At 42.0% G+C, this 25,474-nt stretch overlaps 1 long non-coding RNA gene across 5 annotated transcripts in view; it reads right to left on the reverse strand.

Annotated features, from left to right (window-relative positions):
* Positions 1-2,993: 2,993 nt before the first annotated feature.
* The window catches only part of LOC106729852, a 659,616-nt gene continuing 637,135 nt past the window's right edge, over positions 2,994-25,474 (reverse strand). For 4 of the 5 annotated variants that reach the window (XR_004311954.1, XR_004311953.1, XR_004311955.1 and 1 more), the window contains 2 exons: positions 11,828-11,929; positions 9,669-11,140 (listed from right to left, as the gene is read on the reverse strand). This is a non-coding gene — a long non-coding RNA (uncharacterized LOC106729852). Of the gene's footprint in view, positions 4,636-4,812; positions 4,897-8,164; positions 8,305-9,668; positions 11,141-11,827; positions 11,930-25,474 lie in introns of those variants that run through there. The other variant, XR_001366270.2, reaches the window with a different exon arrangement.

Genomic DNA, 25,474 nt, shown 5'->3' on the forward strand with positions numbered 1-25,474 from the left:
TATTACTCAGACGTAAAAAAGAAAGAAACAATGCCATTTGCAGCAACAGTGATGGACCTAGAGATTATCATACTAAGTAGAAAAAAACCAGACAAAAAAAGTATCTTATCACTTACATGTAGAATCTAAAAAAATGTTACCAATGAACCTATTTATAAAGCAGAAATAGACTCACGGATATAGAAAATAAATTCATGGTTACCAAAGAGGAAAAGGTGGGAAGGGATAAATTAAGAGTTTGAGGATTAACAGGTACACATGACTAAGTACACATTACTGTACATAAAATAGATAAACAATGAGGATAGCACAGGGGGCCATATTCAATACCTTATAATAACTGATAATGGAAAAGAAATGGAAAAAGAATATACATACATATATCCTTATGTATATATTACTGAATCACTTTGTTGTATACCTGAACCCTTGTAAATTATACTTCAATAAAAATATACAATACAAGAGGAATTGAAAAAAGCAATCTAGGTCCTTCTCTCAGGGCACATCACCTGAATGCCCAGATGACACAGATCCATCCACTTCCTCATTCAACAGAATGTATGGAGTTCCAACACTTGTAACAGGCACTGGGGCCATCATGATTTGACCTCCAAGGAGTTTGGGGGTTATAGGCTTTGTGGATGCCAGACATCAGAATAGAGCAAGGCCAGGTGGTCCTGGAAATGGAACCCAGTCTTGACTCTGAAATGCCCCTTTCTCCTCACCAACTTTCCTCAAGGTAGTCTTGAAAGGCTGACAGTGTCTACCCACATTTGCTAAGTGTCTCATGAAAAAGGGGAAAAAAAAAAATCTAGTTTCTAAGAAACCCCCCTTTGAATGCAGCCTAAAGTCTCCATTTTGTTTTGAGAAACAAATGCTTCCTAATGGCCAAAATATTTATGTTTGAAAGCCACATAATGAAAATACACAATAGTTGCTTCCCTCAACTTTTTTTTTTTATTCCAGCACTAATTTCCTTGTCACCTGAATGTGACTCTCGATTGTCACAATGACTCTGAGACAATGATTCGGTGCTGCCTGATGGCACAAAGTGAAGTTGTGAAGCTGATGCCAAAACTGTGTCAGCTTAACTCAGGAGAATGACAAAAGCTGTGAGCAATCTTGCCTATTTAGAAAGCGGCGGGGCCACCAAAGCAGCACTCAGGTTAGCTCCATCCAGTAACTTGCCTTTTTTGTTCAGTACCTGGATTGGGTGCCCCTCCCATCTCTTCACTGCGAAGGCGTCTCCATTTGATACAAACTGCTCTCTGAGATTCCTGAATCCAGGACTATGGAAGGCAAGTAAGCCAGGCACAGTCCCAATGGGAATTACTCTCCCCTCCCCCAACTCCCCTGGGGGGGGGGAATCTCACTCAAGTATTTTTAATGAGAGAATAAGATAATTTAGATTGTTTAAACTATTAAAGCCAAAAGTCAAAAGGCTACCCGGGCCTTTGTTTTTTCAGTCAGTTGATGGCCCAGAGGCTGCCATTCTCCACCACTAAGGCCCTTCTTGCCCGAGGACCCTGGATGTGACTTCACAGTCTTTCCCAACACAGTACCAGCCCCACAGGCTTCAAGAGCAAGAGACACAGCAACGCTCTCCTAGGGCAGTCTACCCAGGCATTAGAAATAAAAGGCAAAATATACATACGGGATCTCATTAAACTTGCAAGCTTTTGCACAGCAAAGAAAACCATAAGCAAAACAAAAAGACAAACTACAGAATGGGAGAAAATATTTCCATAAGATGAGACTGACAAGGGCTTAAACTCCAGAATATATAAACAGCTCATACAACTTAACAACAACAACAATAAAAAACTCCCCCAATCTAAAAATGGCAGAAGACTTAAACAAGCAATTCTCCAGTGAAGACATACAAATGACCAATAGGCATATGAAAAAAAAAAAAAGCTCAATATTGCTAATTATCAAAGAAATGCACATCAAAACTACAACGAGGTTTCACCTCACACCACTCAGAATGGCCATCATTCAAAAGTCCATGAACAATAAATCCTGGAAAGGGGGTCGAGAAAAGGGAACCCTCCTACACTGCTGGTGGGAATGTAGTTTGGTGCAGCTGTTAGGGAAAACAGTATGGAGATTCCTCAAAAAACTAAAAACAGACTTATCATATGACCCAGCAATCCCACTCCTAGACATATATCCAGAGGGAACCTTAATTCAAAAAGATACATGCACCCCAATGTTCACAGAAGCACTATTTACAATAGCTAAGACAAGGAAACAACCTAAATATACACTGACAGATGACTGGATAAAGAAGTTGGGGTATATTTATACAATGGGATACTACTCAGCCATAAAAAATAATAAAACAATGGCATTTGCAGTAACATGGATGGACCTGGAGAATGTCATTCTAAGTGAAGTAAGCCAGAAAGAGAAAGGAAAATACCATATAATATCACTTATAATGTGGAATCTTAAAAAAAAAAAAAAAGGACAAACAAACTTGTTTATAAAACAGAAACAGACTCACAGACGTAGAAAACAAACTTATGGTTACCGGTGGGGGGAAGGGGGTGGGAAGGAGTAAATTGGGAGTTTGAGATTTGCAGATACTAACTAATACACATAAAATAGATCAACAAGAAGTTTATACTGTACAGCACAGGGAATGATATATATTCAATATCTTACAGTAACCTATGGTGAAAAAGAATATGAAAATGAACATATGTTCCTATATGACTGAAGTATTGTGCTGTACACCACAAACTGACACATTGTAAACTAACTATACGTCAATTAAAAATATATATATAGATAGCAAGAGACAGAAGCTGCTCTGCTACATCAACAGTCCAAATTTTGGCCCCGTGGGATCTTTAGCAAATCTCATTCATTGTGTCATTCAGGACATATATGTGAAGTCCCTGCTCTGGGCCTCATAAAATGGGAGTAAAGAGCAGACTGACTTACAGTCCCACGGAACTGATAGTCTAAAGAGAATGCTGCACACAGGAAAAGCAGTTACACTAAGGGATGCTAGACTTTACAATGTGTAAGGAAGTTATCTTTGAAATTAAATCTAGAAAAAGAAGAAGTGACACTGCGGACAAGGACTGCAAGGGCTGAAGGGGTCGGGGGCTGAGGAGGAATTCAGTAAGTACAAAGTCTGAGCAATCGATAGAAATAGAATCCACAGGAAGGGAGTGTAGCTACAAAGCTTGCAGCAGGAATTACACAGAGGAAGAGGCTGCAAGGTCAGGAAAAAGGAGTGAACCACCATCTTTCCCATTGTCACCTTCTGTTGAGATCTTATTCATGCTAGAAGGCCCTGCTAAAATGTCCCTTTCTTTCCTCTTCTCCTGGACTGTTGTACCAAGAGCAATGCTGCTGTAACATCTGACTTTATCACGTTAAAGGAGAGTTTGTTTTTCAAGTAAGTAATTAGGGAGAAAATTATACACAGTAAAAAACAAACTGCCCATCAACATGAATTTTAATCATCAGGATGGGGTTCCTTGCAAGCCCCAAAGCCAAATATTAACTTCCTCAAGATTCTCTTGCTTTCCACCTTTTGTTTTCACTAAGGCAGGAGAGTGCAAGGTCAAGTTGAAACAGGAAAGGGTTAAAGATGATTTCCTCCCCCTCTTTTCTCCTTTCTTGCTAAGCCTCAGAATCCCATTGCTTTTGCTTTGCTGAGTAATGTATGCTACTTGAGGGCACAGAGCTCCTATTGAGGAAAGTCAAGGTTTTTAGAGGAAATCTGGAGGAAGGAGGTTGGAGGAGAGAGAGAGGCTACAATGGGTAAATAGAATTAAGTTTTTCTCAGATGGTTCAGAACATAATCCTCTCATTTGCCTCATTAGGAAAGCATCCATAAAAATGACATTCATAAGCGATGCTTTAGGTATTTGGATTATGTACTGTGTGTGCTCTTGATGCATTAAGGACGGTGGATGGCCTTAAGGTAGGGATACAAAGAGCAAAGGCGGAGGCTGCCGGGAGCCGCACCAGCCCACCTCCATGACATTTGTTCTCAAAGACCGTTGCGTCACTGAGAGATTATGGGAAACGCGCGCCTCAGTCCGCCCACACAGTTGAACACAGTTCACTGGAAATCCTAAAAACAAAACCAACCTCTAACCAGCTTGGGTCCTGAACAGAAATCAGTACACTCCCGAACTTCAGCAAAAACAAAAGCCCCAAGCAGTGATACAAATTGCAACCAGTGTGAATAACACGTCTTTTACGGAATATTTAACCCGACCGCTTAGGCTGGATGAGAACTTTTATTCTAGAGAATTCTCCCCCTATCTTTCCGGATTCTTCTCTCGGAATCGCAGCATATCGGCAATCACTTGCTTTTGCCTGAATCCACGAGACTCTGAAATTAGGATTTCTGGCTCTTGTCTTGTTCACCAACAAATCCTTACCTAACACGCACTCACTGCTTTCCTCATTCCATAAACAGCGCACGAGCACCTATGCGTGGGTTGCCCACGGCTGCTGTAAGGAGCTGCCACAAAAGCAACGACTTAAAATAACACGAATGTGTAAGCTTACGGTTTGGGCGGTCATGAAGTCTCAAGTCCAAAATCCACCTCACGGGGCTTAAACCACGGTGATGGCGAGGGAGCCTTCCTCCTGCACGCTCTAGAGAATAATCCACTGCCCTTCGTCGCCCACGCGCACAGCGCCCGGCCCTCCTCGGCTCGCGGCCCCCCGCACGCCGCCCCCCCCGCACGCCCGCCCCCCTCGCCGCCTCTCCGCCTCGGACGCTGACCCGCCCTCCCGCCCCTTTATAAGAGCCCTTGATTACATTGGCCTCACCTGGCTGATCCACGCCGCCGCGCTCTCCGACTCAACAGGCTTCATTTAATCACACCGCAGCGTCCCTCTGCCAAGTAAGGAAACCTGTTCACAGGTTTTGAGGATTAGAACACAGCCGTCCTCAGGTCAAGAAAGGGGCAGTTACTATTCATCTTTCTACAACCTCCTACGTGTCAGGCATTATGCTAATACTACGAAGAACAAAACCAGATATAGGTCCTGTCTTCATGACGCTGTGGCCTAGACGGGGATACTTCTGAGAGACAGAATCTCATGAACAAAGGCTCTCGAGCAGGACTCAGAAGCTGAACTGTGAACTTGGGGGACCACGGACGTCTGTAGACCAGCGTGGGATGGAGCACTTGCTGCAGAGAGTGACAGCAGGAATGACCAGGGGTACAACCAGCAGGATTTGAGGTTTATAATTACCAGAGCAAAAGAAGCCAATGCAGCTTTTTAAACAGGTGTGTTGGCGGTGTGATGCCTGGGGAAACAACTCACTGCCTGGCGGATGTGTGGACACTAAACTGCATGGACCCAAGAATGCCATTAGTGGGGAGACTACTGCAATAATCCAGACAAGCAGAAGTGCTAGTGGGAATCAGGATGGAAAACAAAGATGGAGAGGAGTCACAGGACGGGGGATAGGAGACCATGGCCTGAAGGCCACATCTGGTTCACACCCAGTGCTGTAAATAAAGTTTTATTGAAACACAGCTACACCCCCTTGTTTACTGATTGTCTATGACTGCTTTAGCCTACAAAGGCAGAGTTGAATATTTGTGACCAAGACCATGAAGAACGGCAGAGCCTAAAACACTATCTGGCTATTTACAAAAACAGTTCACCAACCCCTAATATATAAGGTTAAACTAACATGACTGACAAAAGTTGGGGACCAGAGGTTTCCAAGAGAGGCAGGTTTCTTCACTGAGGATGGTACCCACTTGGAGGAGGTCCTGGTTTGGAGGGTGGAGAGAAGTGGTGGTGTTGAAGACCAGGAATTAATTTAAAAAAACTAGGTTAGGTTTGAGTTGACTTTGAGATTTCTTAAGGGCAATAGTCAGTAGATATGTGGGTCTGAAGCTCTGAGGATATATTCACAAGCTGTAGTATCCTGCCTACTTGGTGCTCAAAGACATATTGAAATTTTGGACTAAATCCCATAATAAAATTTCATTTAAGCTCTGTTTTAGAACTCTTACTGTGTTCATATTAATGGAAAAGACAACGCCAGCAACACTGGTTGAACCAGTGTGTCTGTGAGAGTGAGTGGATGTGCGTATTTGTGTAAATCAATTTGCAATTATTGAAAGACATTAACATTTTCATTCAGCTCACTGTGATTCTTGGTCATAATCTAAACTTCATAGCCAAAGAGTAGCCAATTCATATTTTAACCTTTTCTCAAATTTGAGAACTGTGAAAATCTATATTTTGTTATTTATGAGACTTAATATTAATGCGTGAGAAGTGAATGTCAGGAAGAGCCCATAAAGGGTACTTTTTATCCAAGCAACTGTCAAAGAACCAAGGGGATGGCAGTGACATTTCTCCTTCCAGTTAACTGCTCAAGATGTCAACTCTCCTTGACGCTGGTCAGTGTGTGAAACCAACTCAGCATGCAAAAAGTGGATGGTGACTCAATGGTTTTACCTGCTTTAGTTACAGGATTCACCAACTTATCTGTGTACGACCCTTCCCTTTTGGTCCTAAAATAACCTTACGTTTCTGATCAAACATTTCCACTGTAATGTTCCTGAAGGTGTCTCCCTCCCCTCCCCCCAACATGAGCACATACTCTGGTAAGTGATTCCCATTTCTAAACTAATCAAACTGCACCCTCGATCCTCCTCCTCCCCAGACAGAAGGACATATAGCCCTCTGATTTATTCCTCACCATTGTCCTGAACACCATTTAACAGTCTATATTTTACTTCTTTCATTAATTGCTTGCCTCTTCCCATTAGAATGGAAGCTAACCAACAGTAGAGAATTTTATCTTTCTTTGTTCTCTCTGTTCTAGTACCTAGAACAGTGCTTGGATTATAGCAGAAATTCTGTAAATATTTGTTGAATTGGTGAATGAATAGGCAATAGTTGCTTGAGATTCAAGTTTCATAAAAATCTGTATCTGTTTGATCAACACTCAACCATTATCCCCTCTTTTTAAACTGGGTAGGTTTTTATTAAAAAAAAAAAAAAGATTCTGGCACATTGTTGCTTAGTATGAAATAGAGTTGAAAATAAACTGTAGTGTTGACAAGACGGCTTGCCAAGGATCTTAAGCCTAGCACTTCTTTATTGAGCTGCAAGATTCCTGACCTTCATTATCAGTTTGGTAATCAGCCTACTACTTCCTTCTCATCTTCCTGAACTGCTCAAGATTTCAACTCGATGAGTCATAAGTCAAGGCCAATTTCTCTCCATTTTCAGATTGAACAATTCAAGATGAAAAATTTATTTTGAGTCACATGCTCATTCCTGGCCAACCAACATGGCAAGGTGAATGGGCTATGGTGAATGGCTGGTCTTGAGCCATGTATCCTTCCTCTTTTCCAGGAAAGCAACAGCCCCAGTGACCCTTCCAAGCTCCTGACTGTAGTCATGGTAAGTAGATTCCCAAAGGAAGAGTCAAGGAGGTGCTGGACAGGCAAAAACTAGCATCTCTCCGTGGTGCCTTTCTCACCCTCACTTGGACGTCTGCCAACCAGCCTCTCTGCCTATTTTCCTACTTTTTTCTGGGTTAGTCATTCTTTCCCTAACAGGTAGTATGATTAAAGCATAGATGAGATCACATCACTTCTCCCCTACATACTCCCCGATAGGCTGAATAATGCCTCCCCACCAAATACGTCCACGTACTGGTCCCCAAACCTCGACTGTGTTTACCTTTCATGGCAAAACAGAGTTTGTACATAAGTTTAAGTTAAGGATCCAGAGACAGATCCTACCCTGGACTATCTGAGTGGGCTCAAGGCAATCACAAGGGTCCTTATAAGACAGAGGCAGAAGGGTCAGATAGCTAGAAGGAGGCAATGCAACAACTGAAGCAGCCTTGGAATGACTGTGAGCCCAGGAATGTTAGCAACCTCTAGAAACGGGAAGAACCCAGGAACAAATTCTCTCTTGGAGCGTCCAGAAGGAACCAACTCTGCTGACACCTAAGCCTCATTTCAGACTTTTGACGTCCAGAATGGCCAGATAATAAATCTGCGTCCTTTTAAGTCACTGAGTTTGTAGTAGTTTGTCACAACTGGGTTAGGAAACAAACACAACTCTAATAGTTATTTATTACACTTCAAATAAAACCCAAATTCCCAGTTCCTTACCATCTGCTGAGAAGACTTACCTTCCTGGATCTTCCCTCCTCACTCCATCTATCTCAGCTCTCCCGAACTCCTCGTCCTCTGACTCCGCCCTGTCCAAAATGGTAGCCACGAGCCAACTCAGTTGCCGAGCACTTGCAGTAGAGCTGGTGCAATCCAGGAGCTGAATTTTTAAATCCAGTTACATTTTCATTCATTTACATTTTAATTTAAACACTGAAGCAGTGTAAGGGCTGTTTTTCCTTAAAACACAACTTTATTGTTCAGCAGGATTACACTTATCTATTGAAAACTTTGCATCCAAATTGAGATGTGCTTTACGTATAAAATGCGCACTGGATTTTGAAGACAGTATAAAACACATAAAAGATCTCATTAATAATTTTTATACAGATTACATGTTGAAATGAAATGACAACACGCTGCATATGCGAGGCTAAATGAAATACATTCAATTTAATTTCATCTGTTCTTTTTGCTTTTTTGGATGTCACAACTAGAAAATTTAAAAATTACATATGTGGCTTGTACTCTGTGTGTCCTGGACAGTGGGCTCTACTCTTCCGGCTTTTGACTTGTTTCTTTGGCTTGCAAAGCCATTCCCCTAGGTTTTGTAGGACTCACAGCTCCAGCCTCTTTCAGTTCACTTAAAGTTCAATGCCAGTGTCACCTAGTCAAGAATGCTCTCCCCAGTGCAAGAAGCCCCCCCACCCCCACTCTCTCTTTGCCAAATTCCAGCACTCTTATCCTATTTTGCATAATACATCCTGATTTATCTTCTTCCTAGCAACTAATAGCATTTGGCGTCCTTATTTACTTGCTTGTGTTTCTGTTGTCTGTCTCCCCCAGCTGGAATGCAAGCCCATGGGAGCAGGGTCTCTGGTGTTCCTTTTCACCCCTGCTCCCCAGCAGGTAGAATGAAGCCTGGCAAATTTCAGGTACACAATCATTATTTCTTGACAAGAACCAATCATACTTCCCAATGTCAAGTTCCCAGTGATTCACCTGGAAACTTTTAAATAAAAGTCCCTTGTTTTGTTTGAGTACCTTTCAAAAGGTTTCTATTACCAGCAAGCAAAGGGGCTTTGACCACGTGCAGTGGGTGCCATAAAGGGAGTGAAGACGTTTCTTCACTCTGTTTTTACACTTGGAGCAGTTTTGCAGCCCTGTTCAAAAATTAATGTGTAAATCAGGCAAATGATGAGGCAAAAGAGAGTAGTAACTGGCCTTCTTTTCCTTTCTCTCTCCCCCTTAAAGGGCAGGAAAGAAACGTTTTCACTTTATACTTGTTTTTTCTTGAGTGATGTAAGAGTTTGCTTTGAAAGGTTCTCCTCCAGGCTCCTTGATGCAATAACTTTGAACGAAAACCAAATTTGGGAAGGAGACAGAGGGCAGCCAACCTTCCTAAATCTACTTGCAGCAACTTGAATTCCTTCTTTGGTTCTTCCTGGGATTGCTAGCTTCCTTTTATTAGTTAACATGTGCTGTTATTTACACAGCTGTTAATAGAGCATTTTTTTCCTCATGTTATTTTTGTTTTTTTCCAGTTCTGTTTGTCTGGGCAAATTTGGAGGCTGACAGTTTATGTACAGCCTGGGATTTAAATCTGCAGTTGTCAGTTATTAAAAGCTACAGAAGTAACAGTTCATCCTCTTAAGATAGAGTCTCTGGGATGCAACTTTTTGAAAACAGGACTTGAATGACACAAGCAACATAAGCAACTTGGATTTTATATTATTAGTCAAAAGGGACATCTAGTCTCTCTGTACCTTTAATTTGAAGATAAAGTAGATTGCAAAGATAAGGTCTCCTTTATGATGAGATCTCCAATTATGGAAGGAAGTTCTTTGGTTTTTCCAATTTACATATTTTACTCTAATTTTACATTTTTCCCACTTCTCTTTTATCTGCCTATCTTTTCTTACTCCCAGTGCTCATAAAATACAGAAAGCAGAAGTTGGGGGGGGATCTGTCTGACATGGTAACACCAGGAACCGACCTATACAACGGATGCAGATTGACATCTTTTTAGCGATAAGTGGCAGTAAGTGAACAAGTTTATCTCCTTTTTTTTTTTTTTTAAAGTTTGACAAGTGATTTAATTTCAGCTGCAGAAAATAAATAGCCAGGCAGTCAGGAAATTTTCATGTCCCATTTTTCTCTGGGCAGGAATAAATGGGTTTTGTAGGAAGAGATAAAATTAATGAGGACCAGAGTTTCTGAGGAGGTGTCTACAAGGCCCCAGCTGAGATAGTGGACAATTATTTCATTAGACTGCAGTACAGGGAGGACTACTGTCTGCCTGACAAGTTCTGTGGGATTGTGAGCAGCCACCTTACCATGAACTTCTCCCCTCAGCCCTCTCTGTATAGGCTGCGTCCTCCAGGATGTATGTGGTCACATATGTGTTTTGACAACATTTTTCTTTCTTTCTTTTTTTTTTTTTTTTACTGTGAAAGACAAAATGCACAAGACCCTCAAGGAAATCATTTTATTCAGTGCACTGCAATCAGGATAATGCTCTCAATCAGAAACATCTCAAAGAAAAGGAAGGAGCCATCGGGTCTTACAGAGACAAGCAAACAAGGGAGTTACCCCTAGTCTTATGGGAATCACGAGGAAGGATGGAGATGAGTCTTATCTGAGTCACTGAGGCAGGATGAAGGTAAGTCTTAGCTCAGAATAGGTGAGGTCCTAAGGCTGAGAGTGGTCCTTGAGGACAGCTCTTTCTCAGAACCCCAAAGGGTAGGGAGGAATTTTCAACTGTGTCTGGTTTTTTGGAGCACAAGACTCAGGCAAAGTTCAACACTGTCAGTCTTCCCTTTTGTTCAAGATGAATGAGTATAATTTGTCACTGAACATTTCAGAGGTGATCAAAAACAGGGTCTAGGAAATCGTGTCTTGAAGGATTCTTGTTTGCATTTCTTCAAACCCAGTTGAACCATCTGTTGAGAGGTGGTGGCAAACGTCAGTTTTCTTAGAGTTTGGAAATCAGGCATCTTAAAAGAGGAATGCATAAAATGAAGAAAAATTAATATAAAAGGTTGTATTCCAATAGAAAGCCAGGAATGGAACCATGAGGATAACTAGTTCACTGGATTCCGAGAACTCTGTGGAGGAAAATCTTCCGATTGTGCAGTTATGCATTTCTTGATGCCCTTGAGCTAGAACACTGATGCTCTGGGTGATGTTGTCCACAGCACTGGTTACCTCTAGTACAAGTGCATGCATGACTGGACTACCTTAATGGTCCAGACTGTTGACCAGAGAGAATTCAGGTCCTTGCACAAATGGCTGCATAAAGAGTCCTTTGAGGTTAATATCAAGTCTCTGGGCTTCAGCTTGCAGGACTTCTTTAGATTTTGGAGTGTGAGAGGGATCTGGGCAGTAGACTCTAGTTCTTGATGATGCCAAAGCAAAGGGAAGAAAAATTGGAAACACTAGTTTGGAGAACTGTAGCCAGATATCAAAGGAAATGGGAAGAACTGAAAATTTTGTATGGATTGACAATTTGAGCAAGGCAAAAACTGCAGTGCAATTTACAAGTAGGTACCAACAGAGATAAGATTTCTAGAACCCATTAATCTGTTTGAAGAAATCACCAAATAGGTCCGGCCATGAAACCAAAAGAAGTCAGCACCTGAAATCAAGCAAGTACTCAAAGAGAATAAAAATCACATCCTTACCTTGTTGCCAAGGGGTAAGTGTCCAGAGGACAAGATCAGGAATCGGACTCAATGTTGGCTCCCCAGTTCGCCAGCCAGGGAAGGACTGCCTGTGCTACCTAGCTGGAAAAAGCAGAAATCTAAAGATGAGGTCTAATCCTACCCAAGCCACATCCCCAAACTGAAAGACAAAACACACAGGCCAAATCAGGAGATGATTCTATTCAGGCTATTACAATAGGGAGAACTTATTAATGAGGACAATTTCCAAGAAAAGAAGTGAGTCGAAGGTTTGAGAGAGGCAGGTAAACAAGAAACAAGGAGTCTTCTGGGAGTCAGGAGGAAGAATGGAGACAGATCTTATTTGGGAGGCAAGATAGAGGTTGGTGTTTTCTTGGAATATGGGAAAGCAGGGTAGTCCTTTGCGTTTAGCTGTTTCTCAGAATGCAAAGGAATAGCCGAGGTGTTGGTGGGGCTGTATGGAACTCTCAGCCATCATCTCCGCTTTGGGGAGCTCAGACTCAGATCAAGATCAACACTGTCTCCATTTTTCAAAGCGTTACTTCAATATTTACATTAACAGGAACATACACATGACTACTCAGGGAACAAACAATTGGTATGTAGTAGACTAGGTACAGTGTTAGGTCTAACCACTAGTCTAATACTTGACCTTCCCCAAGTGTTCTCCAGCTTTTTCTTGGACTCTTTTATTGACAAGGAAACCCATGTACCTGAGGAGGCAACTGATTCTACTTTGACTCACCTCTGTTACAAAGGTTTTGGGTTTTTTTCCCCCTCTCAATTTTGAAAATAACTTTTATCTACATGTCAGTTCTAACCACTGGGAAGTATACAATATTAGACCATAGAAACATTATCAATATGATACTGGAAAATACAAAATTTAGTTGGAAAACTATGATTGATTCCTATTTTTAAAAACCCTGCTCAGACTTCATAGTAGACACTTTGAAATTGCTAGCAAAATGGTAGCAATTTGGATTAATTAGCAAAAAGGTAATTTACAATTAATGAAAATTCTGAATTAGAGAATACAGTATTTAAAAGAAACTCTGGTTTATTACTTTCCACCACATTCTGTGACTCAAATTCACTAAGGGAACTTGCCTAGAAGATCATCTTAGGAGACCTACTTTAATAAGAATTACTTATAATTAGCATAATAATTTCATATGCAAATAGTACTTCTAAAGTACTTTAAATTTACTCTTAAGTATTTTATACATTGCCATTTGCAGTCTTATTTACACCTTTAATTTGAGCTTTCTATGAAGAATGACTTTTCCCTAATGAAGAGTCAACTTAAAGCCAGCTCCACAAACTCTGAGCTAGCAAACCCAAATCAATGAGATTTTACTTCATATATGTTAAATAGTACTATATATAACAAAAATACTGATTCTTAGTGATGTACAATTATAATAAAACTCTACTCCTATTTAAATTCTGTAGTGTTTATATATACATGATTTATGGTAGGTTGGGAAAGAAACTAACTTATTGCAAGTAATTGGATGTGAAAGGCTTTAAAATTCATACTGTAACTGCCGGTACTATATACCGTATATCTTCATCTGGTACTTTTAAAGAAATAGCACTTTTGAACACTATTTTCAGAAAATAGTTCTGCGATGCCCAAAATCTTAGCTCATCTGTAGAATCAATAGGAGAAAACTGTAACCAACAGCACATTAATAGGTCTTTAAAACAAATATAAACTAAAATGAAAAAAATACGTGTTTCCCCAAATTTACATCTAAAGGGTGAAAAAATATGCAAAATAGTTTCTAACTTTAGCTACCTGGGACACTATCTTTAATTTAACTCTGAGAGAAAATGCTTTGGACTGCTTTGAGGTTTAAATCCCCCCCCCCCCCCGTTTGGCAAGCATCATGGGCCACAATTTTAAAATCTGATTCTCAATCTACCTTTTGCAGTTTCCAACTCTCCCATCTATCTCTCGGGGCTTGCAGGCTGTGTTTACGTTATGCCAAAGAGCTGAAGCAAAAGTGGAATTCCAATTCATCACCCAGATGTTTCCAAACTCCATGGAGCCGTATTTGGAATTGTATATATAAAATATCCCTATAATTTATTAATTTTTCTTCCCCACCTGGATGTTTTGGCATCAAGTCACTTTATGTCTGGCAACTCCTGGGAATTTCATATGAAGGCCTGGGATGGGGGTTTCTTGCTCATCAGTCTGCTTTCATCTTGAAGTCCAGCCAGATTGGTGGGGGCGGGAGGGGCCAGACATTCCCCAAATGCCCGATGCTTAGAATTCAGGTATTTTTTTTTAAGAAGAGTGGGAATGCAAAACCAGGATCAGTAAAAAGTATGCTTACTGCTCCTGAATAGTGATCAAGATAGAAAGCTAATTTGCTTTTCATTACTTAAAAATAAAATGTGTATGCGTAAGTGTATACATGGTATACGTGTGTGTGTGTACATATACATATGGTGTCACTTTTGTCATCAGAATAAAAAAGTTCCTTCTTCTTAAAAGAAGTTAATAAGGTAGTTCTCGTCTTGGAGCTAGAAGCTCCAAGAAATTCGAGTCTGCTTCATTCCTTTCACAGATAAATAAACTATGGCCGAGACAGGTGAGGTGACTTCTCCAGGCGGGCAGAGTGCACTGAAAAGGAACTGAGACCAGAACCCAGGTCCAAACAAGCCGTGCACGGAATGTTGACGCGGTAGGTTTCTTTATTTTGCCACTGGGAACAACTATTAGGATAAATAAGGCTTTTATTACTTTAAATGCCAAATCATATCAGGATAATTCTCATATCGAAATGGGCTTAGAAAGCTTTCATGTTGTTTAAATGATACAAGCACTGAATCAAATCCTGCCTTTGGACTGTCACATGTCATTTATACTAGGGTCACATGGCAGTTAATAGGAACCTAGCCTCTGAGCCTCAGTTTCTCCTTCTGATAAACCAGAAGACGAATACCAGCCTCACAGAGTGGATGCAGAGGTGAACCAAATGTGTGTAAAGTCCCTGCCCTGGCACAAAGTTAAGTATTGAATAAATGGTCACGTGATGATGGTGACCTGTAAATTTCACCCTGGAAGGGACAGTAATGTTTCCATGAACATCTAGACGGAAGACCAAAGTGTAGGCTATCAATCTTCCACCACAGCAAAGTATGCAGTATCACACAGATTTGCTGAATAATGTGTCACATCTGGAAGAAACCAGCTCATGAATCATAGAAGAAGCTGCTGTGGTTAAAAAAAAACAAAAACATAAGCTCAACCGTGATAAAGAAATTGCTTTTACAATGCGGTGCAAGAGTGAGGTTTTTGTTTTTTTTTTTTAAATATACGAAGTTAGTATTCAAAAGACCTTTGCTAGACCTTGAGAGACTGCTTCTAACGCTGACAAAAAAAAAAAAAAAAAATGCACATTGCACCAAACAATCTAAGCTAACCAACCCACCAAAACTCTTCTGTCCTGGAGTAGAAATACAGTACATGGCACTAACAAGGCATTAGCACTGTACCCATATGTCTAATCACTGAACCCTAAGATCGTTTTGCAATCTCTTTCAGCTGCATCTTCTTAAGCAGCTGACCTACCGACTGTCTTTTATGAGAAAGTTAAAAATCATCCCCTTCTAGGTGAAGTGATGAAATGTCTATGCCGGGCAGAGGAGACTTTTTGTGAAAAGATCTCATCTGTCCTACAACGTAGCAGATGCTTGCCATTTAGGGGGGAATATATCTAGAGACCATTGCAAATACAATTTTGCTTAAAAACTGCAGTCAAGTACCACTGAAAAGATTTCAGAATGCCTTTGCATCCTTAGTAAGAATTTTGGCATTTGTGTAAAACAAAGTGTAAAGACAGTATTGTGCTATCATGATACTCATTCATGAATCAAGTGATGAGTTCTTGAACTCTAAGCTTGCTATACATAAAATTAATATTAGTACCTGTATTAGTCATACTGCTGCGTAACAAATCACCACAAACTTATAGCTTAAGCAACACATCCTTTATCACCTCCCAGTTTCAGGCTGCAATCAAGGTGTCAGAGGAGGCTTGACTAGCAACAGTCTGCTTTCCTGTTCTGAGACTGTGGGGAGATTCAGTTCCTGGTGGTCGTAGGATTGAGAGCTTCATTTTTTTTTTCTGACTGTTTGTTGGAAGCCACACTCAGCAATTGGAGGCTGCCTACAGTTCCTTGTCACACGGGCTTCCCCAACAAGCCACTCATGGCAATGTGCTTCCTAGACAAACACAGCAAGCGAGCAAGCGACAGACATCCTAGCAAAGATGGGCACCGCAATCTTAATGCAATCACGTACATGTAAACACACGCAGCCCATCACCTTGGCTATATCCCACTGGTTAGAAGCAAGACACATCCCTTGCACACTCAAGAGGGGACTGCGCCAAAGTGTGAATAACCAGGGTGTGGGGCTGATGGGGGTCACCTTAAGAATCTGCCCATCACAGCATGTCTGCACAATTACAACTACCGGAATTACAGTATTTATCTCTTGAATAGTCAAAATTGCCAACGTTAATTCTGTCAATACCAGAGGCTTGCATTTGTGTAGCTCTGAGTGTCTATCCTGTAGAGTCAATCCACAACTTCTCTTGAGCAACAGCAGCCCCACCCTCCCAGAACTACAAATGGCTGGCCTATTGGTAGGCACACACACTCCCTCTTTTCTTCAAGATACTGTAGCGGGAGAGGATTTTCTGCTTGCTCCCTTCACTTGCCTTCTTATCCCTGCCATTTTCTTCCCCAGATCTGTGAGGGGAGCAAGTGCCCAAAGGCTGGGATATTCTTAGCTTAATAGCACACTAAAATGATGCTATGAGAGGTCATATGAGAGGTAAGAAAGCATAAACTTTGATACTCAAGTTTCCTCACAGCTAATTGAGTCCCTGGAAATGAGGAGGGATGGAAAATGCTAATGGGATGGTGAGCTATACAAGACGGATGATGCTTAAAGAGAGGAGAGCAACTTAATGGTACCCATGGACGTCGGGAGCAGGCTCATCTGATGTGCGACTTGATGAGGAAAGTGATGACCTGCCTTGCACCCTGCACCTTCCTCAGGACCTGCTCACAGGCGATGAGTTTGGCCTAGAGGTCTTGGGTATGTGGGCATCAGTAACGTTTAAAGTTCTAATTTCCCCCAAGTGAATGTGAGTAACAACTCCTTCTCCCTTAAAGGAACAAAGAAGGTTTGAACACGACATAGTTACAGCTGCACCCTAGATGATTTGGGAACATCCTTCAGGATGAGAGAAAACTCAGCCTCGTTACAAAGTCTCTTAATGTCCTCTCAGCAGAGAAAAAGACTCCTTGGGAGCAACTCTCACAGCAGAAGGAAGGTAAACTGTTTACATTTTCTCCGTGCCCTGCTCCCCTTGGAGCACAGCAAGTGCTATCTCGTTAGCAAAAACAAAGGAGTGGGTATCTTCTCTGCTCAGTACGTGGGGATTCAGACAGGCAGCGCGCATTAGTGTTAATGGGTGTTAGACGCGTAAAACCCAGCCCTTCAACATGATAATACATAATACACCCCTTAATTTTTAATTCACTCGGGTCTCAATTTTAAAGCATTTTCTTGTAGTTTGTCCTAATTATAATCATTTTTAATGACAGCTTAAAAATTTCATCCAACTGTCTTATCACATACGGTACTTAATTTCTCAAGTGAACAGTTTTACTGTACACCATTCTGGGAATTTTAAGAACTAAAACATAAAAGGAGAGAAAGTCCTTTGTATGGTGAAACTAGATGTTAATTGTTCTAATATACATAAAGAGACCAAAGCAGTTTCTTTGGAAGCGCGGGGCCGGCCTTCCCGCGGAGTTTACTCCCACCCCTTTCAAGGGAGATGCGCAAAACCCCAGGGAAAAACGAGAAGAAAAGGATTCCACTCCCCCTCCCGCTCCCCCCAACCCCGGTTTGGCTGGGTTCTGCCAAAAACCAGAACTGGGATTGAATATTCATCATATTCTACACGTTGAATAGATTGCCCTTGTTTGCTGAGAGCAAAGTGGAAACTTCCCAGTTAGAAAGAATCACAAGCAGACTCCCTCAGCCGACCAGCCTCGGCCAGGCTGTTTGTCGGGTCGTTTGAGGCACAAGGAGTTTTCTAACATCTGCTTGCCACTCTTTGGGTGAGTGGACTCCCTGGTATGTTCGCTAGCTTACTGGCACCTGGAAAAACAGCGGATCCCAGAGCTGTTACATGCTTCGCTGTCGTTAACCATGAGCCCCAGGTACGATGTAGGAGGGTCAGACACGCGCACACACACATACACACATACAGACATATTTTAAACCGACAAGAGAGAGCTGGGGGCCATCGTGTCTTCCCCATCTTCTGTGATGTTAACACGCCAGACCAGGGCTTCCTCCACTGTTTCCTGGGGTCCTTGATTTCACTGCCCTGATAAGTCTGACCTTCAGTGTTATCCTAAGGTCCTTGGACTGTGCTGTTCTCTCTGGCTCTGCTCTCTTCCTCCACAAACTGAGGTCTCTGCTCAAAGTGCTACCCTGCAAACAGGCTTCCCCTGACTGTGTTGGATCCATCTCCCCTATAAGCCTTACCCTTTTTACCCTTCTACAGACCCCTTGTTACCACCTGAAATTATGTTCAATGCTGTAAAGGGAAAATGCCCCCCGTTTTAGCAGCACAAGCCTAGAGGACACCACCGCTGAAGCGCCATGACCTTCACCTTGTGTGGCCCCAGTTCACCAGCCCTAGTGAGTCCTGGTCCAAGACTCTTCCCTCAACGCCAACAAAGGGCTTGTTTGGTCTTTGGACTATCACTTGTGAATAGCTCACCATTTACTTAGTTACTGTGTTTCTTCCACAGACTGTAAGCTTCACGAAAGCAGGCATTTTACTGTTCTACTTACTGCTGTGTTTAGAGCAGTGCCTGGCATGTGCCAAGCTCAGCGAGCCTGTGGAATGACTTTGTCTGTTGGATTGTGGACTGTCCTTACCTATGGTCTCAGCTGAGACACACCGATGGACCAGAGCAATTAAACCACACTCAAGCCTATTTCTAGGGTATAAAGGCAAGTGAGAACCGAGGAAAGGTTCTTTTTGAGATTTTGATACTATATAAATGACATAATTATTTGAACTGTCCATTTTCAATGTGATTTTGGGGGGAGGGGGTAAGCATTACATATATACAGAAAAGCGCCAAATTGTCAACGTATCACTGGATGCATTTTTACAAAGTGAGCACATCTCTGAGATCAGCACCCAGATCACGACACAGAACATTACCAGGATCCCAGAGCCCTTTGCTCCTCTGGACCCATTCGCCCCGAGTCACCAGAGTAACTGGGATGTTCTCCCCAGTGCAGATCAGTTCCCTAGGCCATGGCTGTATCGTAATTAGAACATATGGCTATTTAATATGCTAAATTAACTGCTGAGTTTGGAGGAAACTTTGCATCTTCTGCTTTTTTTTGTTAATATCCTAGGGCTCGAGTTTTGTTATGCTTCAGTCACAGATTTTTGGAGAAGCTGGAAATCTCCCGTGAATGCCTACCGAGCTGGCAGAAGTTTTCTGTGCTTCTCTCTGTCTCTAAGAAGCTGCACTGAGGGCTCTTTCTTTTCAGTTTAGTTGGGTCAGTCTGTTAGAGCAGGCAGATAGCTAGATATGAGCAGAGAAAGGGGGGTCCGGGCCAAATGACAGGAAACCATAAATCTTGTGAACAACGGGGGGGGGGGGGGGTCCTTGGACAACCAGAGGAAAGCAAGAATCTCGGCACTGATAAGAGATCACACATTTTGGGATGACAAGTGTCCTGGAGGCAGGAAAAGAAAGGTGGGAAAATGGAGGCAGGAATCTCCAGTGTACCAATGTGACCCTTTGCTCATTATGCTATCATTACAATAAAATTAACCTTGTAGATAAGAAGTACCCGTCAGGCACCGAAGCCATCACACTTTGGATCAAAACTAAATAAGGACAAAAATCCCTCTTCCCCTCAGGAAGGTGGAGCTGGGATGAAAATCGGGGAATACAACCCCAAACCATCGCCTCCCCAGTGAACACTCCACCCATTCATTTTTATACCCTATGTAACCAACTTGCCAAAGAAACTCAGGGCAGCTGCTCACCTGAGTCTGCCCGCTTTCCCCCTGACAGTGTCCTACCTATTGCTTAATAAATCTTTACTTTACTTTCCTGAACTCCATGTCTTATCTCTGAATTCTTCCTGCAGTGAGACAAGAACTTAATTGCTAGCAACATCTTCTCAGATGACCACTAACTGGACTGGGGAAACTCCCCTTTATTTGTTGTGATTAACCCTGAGAACAATTCGAAAGAACACAGGAGAAACTCAAAAGCTGTGACATTTAAATTATTTAAGCTGTGCTACAGAACAAGCCACGCTCTACTCAATCTCCACACCATCTGTAAGGCAGGGGCTCATGACAGCCAGTGAGTACTGGAATCACTGAGCTACACTGAGGTGGGGTGGGATGCTGACTAAAAATGCACGTTCCTATGAATCATTTCCAAAGACCCAGATTTGGTGGTCCTGTGGGAGGTTTATTTCTATTAAGAACCTCGTGTGATTCTAAAGTAAGATGCTGTAAAGAGTGACTTGGGGACCTAGTTTCTTTGGTAGGACTTGGGCTGTGGTCAAAACAAACAAAAAAAAAAAACCAAAAAAAAAAAACAAACCCCCACAATAAAAAGCAAAAACAAAACAAATCAAAACAAAACCCAATAACAACAATAAAAAAATTCCCCAATAAATGCTTTTAACTCTTCATCGGCAGGCAATTTCCTTTTCCTGTGAGAGAAACAACCACAATAACAGAGGCCCTACACACTCACACACAAACGAATTCTACACACCCACAACCATTTTAAGCTTAGCAACCACTTGCCAGCAGGCATTACCACAAGTTTTTATCAGGAGCGGGATATCAAAAGTGACATTTAGAGGGAAGTCTGCCTGGGGTTTGACCCTCTGTAGTTTGGGTACATCCAGATCTAACATAACTATTGGGAAAAAGCCGCACTTCCCCCCCATCAGTTTACTCCTGCCGGGCTCCTGTTCCAGATGGCAGGAAGGCACACACGCTATTTCCGTGCGTGTGGGTCTGTCTTCACTTCCTTTCGGGGAAGGCCCAGGTTTTTCTGGGTGGTGTGTACAGAGTTCATATTCAGCTATGTGTGTTCATTCCCCTGTGCACGGTTCATCGCTGCAGCGATGGTGGCCATGACCCTCTTTGAAACGGCTCTAGGGTTTGCAGTGTAATGATCAGAACCCAACGTTCGCCCAAATACGTTTACTCCCATCATGTGCCAGATGGAATGAAGCAGGCAGGCACAAACATTTCTCTCTCTCTTTTTTTTTTTTTTTGGATGCATCTCTCCCATCTATGTGCCTGTGCAGTCTGTTTTGACTTCTTTTTGAGAGAAAAAAAAAAAAAAACAGGTTTTTCCCATGTGTTTTATGCAGGGCCAATATTAAGACCAAGAGTGGAGCTCTCCCAATGGCACACATCAGTCTTCTGCTAGTACCAGCCACACCCCCCCCAACTCAAGCAGCCCCTGATACTGTTCCAGGGGTGCAGGTGGGTGGCAGAGCGGCTGTCCCTTCTTCTTTGGCCCAGCACACCCAGGGAGTGAAATCGAAAGCCACTGGCCACCCCGGCAGGTGAGCTCGTGACCACCAAGGCGGTGCACGAGAAAGCTAATCTCCCTTCTCCGGCGTGGCTGGGATGAGGGATTCCGTGGCCCTCCAAGCGGAAGGGGAAGTTGCACTCAGTGTAAATGCCTGCGGGTAAAAATCACCGCCAAATTAGTAGCTTCCAAATATCATTTTCAATAAAAACTTCACGATAAAAAGCATGTTAATACCCAATGGTTAGTGGTTTTTATGACGGTGTTAAACCATTTGTACTGAGGCTCTCCTGCTGGTGCCGTTCCCCTCGCCGAAGAAAGAAATTGGCTGTTCGTGCAACGTTGGTGCGCCTTCACTGTTGCTATAAAATCAGCCCCCAGGAGAATTTTAAGTCTTGAATTGCTTTTTAGCACAGACTAAGGAAGTAAAAGTTCTAAAACTGCCTGGTTACAGACAAATCACTTAAAAAGCCAGCTCTGTACTGGCAAAGTCTTGCTGCAGGAAATGTTTCAAAAGGCAGAAGATAACAATATGAAAGCTAAGTATTGTTATTTATTTAACAAACGAAGCCGGCTGTCATGGAAAACTAAGCCTCTGGGAGGAAACTCTTTAAGGTCATGTGAAATGCCAGATCCTTGTAACAGACGTCCTGCTATAACATGTGATGATGTTTACACACGTATGTCTTGGCTGCTGGACTTGTTTATAAATACACACACAGGCACATACACTCTATTCGATGAAAGTTCATTAATCCACTGCACGGTGATTCAAAATAGTACCTTTGGTGAAGCCTTTCTCCAGATGGCCAGAATCACTGCATCTTCCAATGAGAAATACAGACTAATCTAGGGTAGCAGAATTCAAATCTGATAGACCGAGAGGGAAACTAACCAGATTTTGTTGTACGTTACATACACCCAGTGTGCACAGTGTTTTTAAGAAATGGAGTGAGGCCGGATGGAAGGAGCCACTGTGGAAGGTGGGTGGCGTTCCAAAGGTGGGAGGACGTGACCTGATTTAAGTGTTGAGTGTTATCTATTCCTCTCACTGCAGGGTGAGCCCCTCCAGGACCGACACTGTGTGAATTCATCTTTCTCTTCCCGGTTCCTCGGCACCCATGGTGGTATTCTGCATCTAAACGTGTTCAATAAGCATTTCAGGTCAGAAAATAGATGTGGTGATATATTTTCTACTTCACTGGAAGGAGATTATTTCATTCCATTCATTGGCCAAGAATACAAAGATCATAATTCAACAAAATAATTCTATCAAACAAAATGAAACATCTAGGCTGGTTTTCATTGATTGGCAGTGAGATCCTCAGCCCAGAAATCCGCTTAAAAGTGGCCCAATGTAAGCCACCAGGCACTCTGCCGCATGCTGGAATGTTCCCTGGCTTACATGCCACGACCTTTGGGTTGGCCATCCACGCATATTCCAAACAACTTATCCTCCTCAAACGTAACAAAGAACTAGGGTGTTAAAATCCAGGGAAGACATTTGAGAAATGATAAACAACCCTGAGGATTTGAGTATTTATTCTAGGCTGCTTATGATGACATATTTTTATAACACTTGTCTGGGTGCCAGGTAATGGCAGGATGGAAAATTCACATTCCCCAAATAAGTGAAGGGTGTGTCACCCCAAACTGTTTCCATCTCTAGCAGACTCTCTGATAGCTGAAAAAGAGAGTTTAAAGGTGCAAGAGAGATTTAATTCCTCTCAAAATGTCTTTTAAGAACCTTATGTTCGGAGAAGCCTTCTTTTCCTCCCTTTTTCTTTCTCTTTCTTTCTTTCTTTCTTTTTTTTTTTACAGCCCACTCTCAGTGTTTGCTAATTTGTGATCTTTAGAAATGTCTAATGTGTTTTCAGGCCTTCTGTGTACCTTCAGTGAGAAAGGTTTCTCTGCTTAATTAATTTGCATTCTTTTTTTTTTTTTTTTTTGCCAGATAGGGTATTCTGTTAATTTTTTTTTTTTCCTCTAGGAAGCAAAGAAGGAACTGGAATCATTTTGCATTTCAGTTTTGGAACATTTCATTTGAGTAATTTGGGTATTAAGCTGATGAGAAGAGACATACAAATCAGATTCCTCTCAATTTTGTATGTCTGTGTTTCTGAAAGTCTTCACTGAAAGGTTAACTTAGTCTTTTTTTTTTTTTTTTGTTAGAGTAGGACTTGAAATTGGGATTCCAGCAGGAACCATGTATACCTTTTCAGTACACTGACACTTCTCATTGTAAAATAATCCATGTAAAGTTCCAAACACTATATAAGTTAGGGATGGTCATTACAAGATTTACCCAAGATGCTTGGATGGTTTCCTGTCAAGTAATTAAATTTACACATGCAAGTTAAAAGCTACCACTGAAAGAAAAACACAATTTGTGTAAAAACCAGGGCTGGGAAGTCGACCTTCCTCACTGAAAATTAGAATTCTCATAGCATGTGGAACTATCATACTTAACTTCACGCTGGTCAAGTAAGAGACTATTATTAGTGACAAGTAAAACCAGGAGATTTGCAATTATGACTTTGTCTAGTTAGGGGTTGAAAAGGGCAGACAATTTATGCCCAATACATCTGATTTTCTGCATTTTTGGATGTTAATAGTAAACTTGGCTTCCACATTTGCTGAAATTTGCATGAGGTCTGCCATAGCGCTCCAGAACAGAGTAAAAACTGCATTTCAATGACCAGAGCTAAGCTCATAACCTCCAAAGAACATGGAAAACAGGTTCCTTTGGGGGCTAAGGAAGATCATTTGAGTGTTTCTTAGAGATGTAGCACAAAAGAAGGCCATTTTCAGCCTTTTTTGAAGATCCAATACTGAGCATCTGAAGAAGACGTGGAGGTGTTTCAGGATGGACACAGGTGGACTGTGCCCATTTTGTGGGAATGTGACTTGCGTAGGCGCACTGGGCCCTCAACTCAGAAGGACCTGTAATTGTTCTGAGACTCTGTTGTCTCCACCTTGAAATTTTAAATCATTTTACCTTTGAATCTGTGCTTTGTAAGTGAAGTCCTACAAGATGACAGATCATGCGTGTGAACAGAGGAGGTAACGCGTAATACGTGTTCATCCTTCCTTGCCACCTTGTTTGCATATAACCTGCACGAAGCCCCTTGAACACAGGATTTTGGACGATCCATAGCGCATGGGGGTTGAGACTCAAAGTGCGTACGATGGGAACCTGTTAAGAAAGCCTAGAGATCCGCAGAGTATTGGTAGAACGTGGATGAATCAAGAAGTGAAATAAAAACAGGAGAGGTCATTTGGGGCAGTGTTTCTACTGCTCTGGTAAGAATGAAATACATACCCATACAAGAGCGATGAAAAACAAATTGTGTAACTGTAACGATTTCACGCATGAGTTGAATGTTCTTGCGTCTGCATTGAAGTCTAGCACTGGACAATCTGAAGATGAATGATAAAAATCATGCCAATATTTTACAGTTTTACTTTTTCGTAGAACAACATTAAATGGCAAATAAAAACCATGATGACAAGTTGAGAGAAAAAGGCCACGGGAGAAAGGAAAAAAACCCCACCACCACATTTTAGTGCCCATAATGGCACTTCACCTCTACTTTTTGAGCAAGAGGTCTTAACTTTCATTCCGCCCTGAGCCCTGTAAATTACGTATCTGGGGTTGATTAGGAAGACAGATACCATGTTAGCCATTTTGATGGAGACAATTTAATACGGGGAGTTAGATAAATACGTATTGATGGGCTAAATAGGCAAAAAGAGAACATGGAGGTAACTCAGATGGTAAATGTGGGCAACAGTCAGCACTCCAACGGCAGGGAGAACAGGGGGAGGAGCTGGGGTTATCAACGCCCAGAAGCTCAGAAGAGAAGCCTTGTAGAGCTGGGGCCCAGATGGCCAAGGAAGGGGCATTGACTGGCTGGTGCTGGTACCTTGAGAACTCAGAGGAGCAACCCCACAGAGACAGGACTCAGACCTCTGAGCAGGGGACAATGCTTCTTGTGC

Source organism: Camelus ferus, chromosome 17, assembly GCF_009834535.1.
Source record: "Camelus ferus isolate YT-003-E chromosome 17, BCGSAC_Cfer_1.0, whole genome shotgun sequence".
NCBI classification, from domain to species: domain Eukaryota; kingdom Metazoa; phylum Chordata; class Mammalia; order Artiodactyla; family Camelidae; genus Camelus; species Camelus ferus.